This window comes from Triturus cristatus, chromosome 3_2 (assembly GCF_964204655.1).
Source record: "Triturus cristatus chromosome 3_2, aTriCri1.1, whole genome shotgun sequence".
Classification (NCBI taxonomy): domain Eukaryota; kingdom Metazoa; phylum Chordata; class Amphibia; order Caudata; family Salamandridae; genus Triturus; species Triturus cristatus.
The window spans coordinates 40,996,425-41,001,635 of record NC_140584.1 but is presented as its reverse complement, the minus strand read 5'-3'; positions in this window follow the sequence as shown (position 1 = coordinate 41,001,635).

Below are 5,211 nucleotides of genomic sequence, written 5' to 3'. Positions count from 1 at the left end.
TCCATCCATTACTGCCGAGTACTTGATCCTTTTGTAATTGATGGTATAAATTAGCTCATTTGGTACCAACGATTGCTCAAGTTTTGGTTTCATGATATTAAATATAATTTCCTGGGGACAATGATCGCTGTCTGCCTTTTCCCCTATTTTAAATGAAGCAATGTGGCGAAATAGGGATAGTGACATAAAGGAATAATCCAGAATTTTACTTACTCTTGTAGAGTAGAATGTACACGCTGGCGGAGTGTCTCCACTAAATCTCCCATTCAATGCTCTGAGATTATAATGCTCAAGCGTCTCTAAGACCACCTCTCCAAGCTTAGATTGTGAGGATGTTAGTGTAGCCACTTGATGTGGAATATTCCAGGCAATGTTTTGATTGCGACTCACATCACTCGTTGAGATTCCCATCAGGTTGAGATTAAAATCCCCGGTAATCATAATATCAGTTGTTGAGGTGTCATTTATGATGTCATCAAGGCATTTGTATAGATCTTTTACGACCTTTCCTTTCCTTTTTGGATGGATATAAGCGTTTATCAGTATTAGATCGAGACCTTTCTTGCTTTGGATTGAGGAAGACAAGTTTATTATATTTAGATCTGGGGAAGAGAGGCCTAAGTCCTTAACATCATAGCCACTTGCAACCGAGACATAAGACACTAGGCCCCCTTGAAGGTGACCAAATTTTGCTGTTTTCACTGCACTCGTAAAAAAGCGAAGGAATCCATGGAGATGTGGAGGTTCTAGTTGCCATGTTTCTTGTAGGGATATAATGTCAAAGGTTTGTAAGTAGTTAACAAAATCCAAATCAGTCATTTTGGAAGCAAGACCATTAATGTTCCATGAGCATATTTTTAGTTGATTTAGCCTTTTTATTTCCTTTTGATTTTCCATTTGTCAGTTTAACTGATTGTTTATTGTTCTTGAAATCCATCTTAGGTCGATATAGCTAGCTGAAGTGCCAGCAAGGGTACTGCCCGTAACCCTAAGATCTTCCGCACTACTTACTCCTTCCATCCCTTTAGCGCCTCTAATTACTGTGTGTACCTTCCCGTTAAAGGAGTGCTGTTCTCCTACTCCGACCACCGGAATTAATAAGTCAGGATATTTTGGTTTTATAAATGGGGCAGTTGTCATTCACCAATCCTGAAAGATCTTAGTTTCTGCCAAAAAATTTTGTGCAACTAAAGATGTTGTCCATGTTGTTTTTGTTTTTTCGACCTTCGTGCCGGCATCTGATTGAAATTGAATAGAATCCAGGTCCTGAGTTGTAATATCTGTTAAAGATGGAATGTGAGCTAGCAGTCGTAAGATGTTACCTCTATTCAATATATCATACTTGCCTTTTGAGATGTACTCTGGGGTAAACCAGACAATATTTGATGTATCTTTTGATGTATCTTTTGATATGTCCATGCAACTAGATTCGTTGTTGTATTCGTTGTGGTGACTTTGTACGAATTCGTGTCCTTGTGTTACGATCGCTGGTAGTTGCTCTGATATGGGTAGGACAGCTTTCCGCCCTCCAAGGTTGAGGATTTCCTCTACAGTAATTGATTTTGGGTTCCCATTTCCAGTTTCTTCTTCCCTTTTTAATACTTTGGTGTTATTGCTATTTGTTAATTTTATATCAGTGGATTGTGATGTTTGTCTAATGGGAAGCGATCCGTTGTCATGTGTTTCTTTAATGTCTCCATTCTGTGATGCCTGTTGTGTTAATAAGACATTTTTTACCGTATGGTTAATTCCATGTGTTTTGGTGGAGGTCATTTTGGTAGCCATCATTGATGGATCCGTGGTGTTCTGTTTTACTGTCTGGATCTTTTCTAGCTCCTTAATTTTACTGCCGTTCGCCGGTGACAATGGCGGTCTGCAAGAGTCTCTATCTTGTGAAGCGGTTAGTGGTATAGTTTTGTCAGACTCTATTATTTCTTTTTTGCTGACCTTATCCAAAGGATTGGGTTCTTGTTCATCGAATTGGGACGTTGACCCAAAGAGACGCCTGAAACCTTCTTGAGTCTTGTTTAGTTTTTGATTTTTGCCTTTACGTTGTTTTGCCCTCCTTTGTTTTGCGTTGGTTTGCTTCACAACCTTGTCATCCTTTTGAGCTGCAGGACATTGATCTATTGATTCACCCGTGTCTTTTACTACTTTGTTAGGTTTCTTGTAAATCAAAAAGTCCGTCTCCCCCCGAGTACCATTTTTCCCGGTCGATGTTAAACCTGTATTTTTTGATTTGTCGATCGAGATTAAAGTACAAGTTTCAAGGGAGTGCTTTTCTAGTTCTACGTCCGTTTGTCTAGAGCATAAGTAGTTGGTGTTACTTTGCAACGGATTTTTTAGTTGTATGCATAGATCAGACAACATTGATGGTAAGGTAGCCAGTTTGTCGATAATAGGACCGCATCCACATCCCACGTCCCTGTTGTGGGTATGGACCTGTTTATTTTGTAGCAGGGTCGTTAGTGCACCCAGTTTCCCATCGATAGCAACCACAAACACAGCCAAAGTGTCTAGAAGAGTCAGCTGAGCGTCCATCTTGTCTGACTGGTAGTGAAGTGTTTTTACAAGAAGTTCTATTGTATTTAGCAAACTGTCCCATGCCATCCCCTGGCTTTGATTTTTTGGTGAGTTAACTGTGCAAGCTGGGGATGACGTATCCTTTTGGTATACCTTTTTCTTTTCCTCTCCCTCTACTAGGTCGTCTGTTAGGTCTATCGCAATGCCTGTGTTTACCATATTCGGCCCATTACTGATTGAATCTTGGTTATAAGCTGCCATTACATCATTCCAGTCTTCTGATCCCAGTCGTGAGGAGATCTCTATGACATCTGAGACATTTATAACATTTTCAATTTTATTTAAATCCTTTATTCCCCCCCTCCCTTTGCAAGATTCCGATTGGTGATTTGATGGAGCTATGTATGAAGGAAGGGTGGGCGGTAGTGATTGTGGGTCCTTGACGCACTGTGCCCCGTCATTCCTTTTTTGGGGATAATCAGCTCCTTTGGAAAATAATTTTTCCCCAGAACATGTTTGATTTAGTTGACATAGTTGACTTGGTTGATTAATAAGTAAAGATTTATTAATTGTGTCATGATCTTCAAGATTGTTTTCGATGTTTATAGATCTCCAGTCACCATTTAAACTGAGACCAGATTGTGATGCACCGTATTTATTATCTTGATCACCATTAATCGTCGTAGTTTTCTCAATTGTCTCTTCTTGTTTGTGAACTTGGGCTTTGACTTGCTCCGTGTTTCTAGTTGGGGCACTTCCCGTTGTTATACAGCTAATCCATGTTTTGCCGTTTTGAGGGGTTGATGTTGTTTGCCGGGAGTTGTTAAATATTGTCATTGTACTTTTTTTTGTGTCAGGACTTATCCTCTCCTGAATTGATTTCAGATCTTCAATAACTGATGGTAATTGACTTAATTGTACAGGTTGAAGAGGTGATTGAAGGCCGGTGACATTTGCTATGTTTGAGAATAGAGTGTCCCCTGCATTTTTTAAGAAAGAAAATTTTGTAAAAATCTTAGGTTGATGAGAAAGCTGCTTTTTTGTTGTTTTTTTATTTTCCAGATTTTGTAGTTGTCCGGAGGCGTTTCCAGCTGCTAATGGTTCCATTACAGAGCAGTTATTCATGATTACTAATTCTGATTGTAGGGCAGATCTTTTCTCTTCCATCATCGTGTTTTTCCGCCTCCGTTTTTTATATCTTTTTTAAGTATAGCGCCGTCTCGAACACGGCCAGACCTCATGATACTCTCCTGTTAATTGTGCTCTAGATTTTCACCTTTATCGCACGTAGATTGCCGTATTGGTTGTGCCTTGGTGATTATACCTTTTGCCTTTCGCCTTAACCTTGGAAAAATCACAGCATTTACCACAATCGACTTTTCCTCAGAGCTCGGGGCTCCTCCCCTTTTCAATGATAATAGACCTTCAGCCGTCAGTGGTATCGAATTCCCCCGCAGATTTTCTGCACACACACGCCCGCTGGTCACAACGATAATTGCTCACGTCCTGTCCCGTCTCCTGTCTCACGTCTCCCGTTGTTTGGCGCTTGATGGTGCTCGGCGCTCGGCCTTCCTTCCTTCCGTTCGGTTGCCGCTGCCGCTGTCGCTGGACGCTCCGCTCTACTCTGCACTGCTCCACTCTCCGCTCTCAACCACGTGATCAATCAGGTGTGCACCAGGTGCTCTGGTAGGACAGCCTTTCAGATGGGTGAAGCAGGCCCCAAGTGCACAATGGGGGTTCCACCAATGACCAAGGAAGCAATGCCAGATTTCTTTGTAATCTAGGGGGCCTCCCTCTTCACCTAGAAGCACACACTCTCCCAAATACACACTCTCCACTCATGGAATTAGGAAGCACCGTTTTCTTTCTCTAGCACTGGACTCCTCCTCCGAACCTCCAGTTCTAGTGCCCAAATTACACCAAGCATTCACGTTGCCGGGCTCACGCAGGAAATGCCTGAGTGCACCCTCCCTCTCCGTGTCTAGGCACCTCTGACCCTGACCTATGCCAGCACCTCACTGGACGGGTAGTACACGCTTTCTTCTCCCTTCTCTGCGCAGATTGCCTTCCGTCTGCCGTTTGTTCACTCCTGCTTCCCCCGGCCCCCCCCCCCGTCGTCGCTCACCTCGGATCACTCTGTGGAGTGGGGCGGGGGGACAGCAGGCTGAGGTACTGCTGCTGCCGCTGGGACTCTGGCTGCCCTCGCTGCGGCAGCTGGAAGCTGGAAGCTCCGGACTGAAGTTCCGGGCGCCACTGCTGCCGTCGTGGAAGTTAAAATTTTGCGGAGTTTTTTGTGGCGAGTTTGGCACGCCACTGAAAAGCCAACTAAAAGCCGAGAGACCGGGAGTCCACGGCCCCGGCTACCACTGCTGCTACTCTGCACGTCTGCTCCTGTGTTCCAAGGGCCACGCCTCCTTCGGTCCAACGAAAATCACGGACTGGCGCGATGTCTCAACAGGAACAAATTATAAAATAGAGTATGAAGGAATTACTATTATTTTGACAGAAAAACTCAAAACAAAAGTTGGATTCTTTGGAAAAATCTATATCTAAAACTGCTGGTTTAGAAAAGAATTTATATGTATGTGCAAACTGTCTGGTTATTTTATTGCGTAATTTGGATGTAGAAAAAGGTTTAGTAAATGGAGCAATGGGAAAAGTTGTTGATTATGTTAATTATAAAAAAAG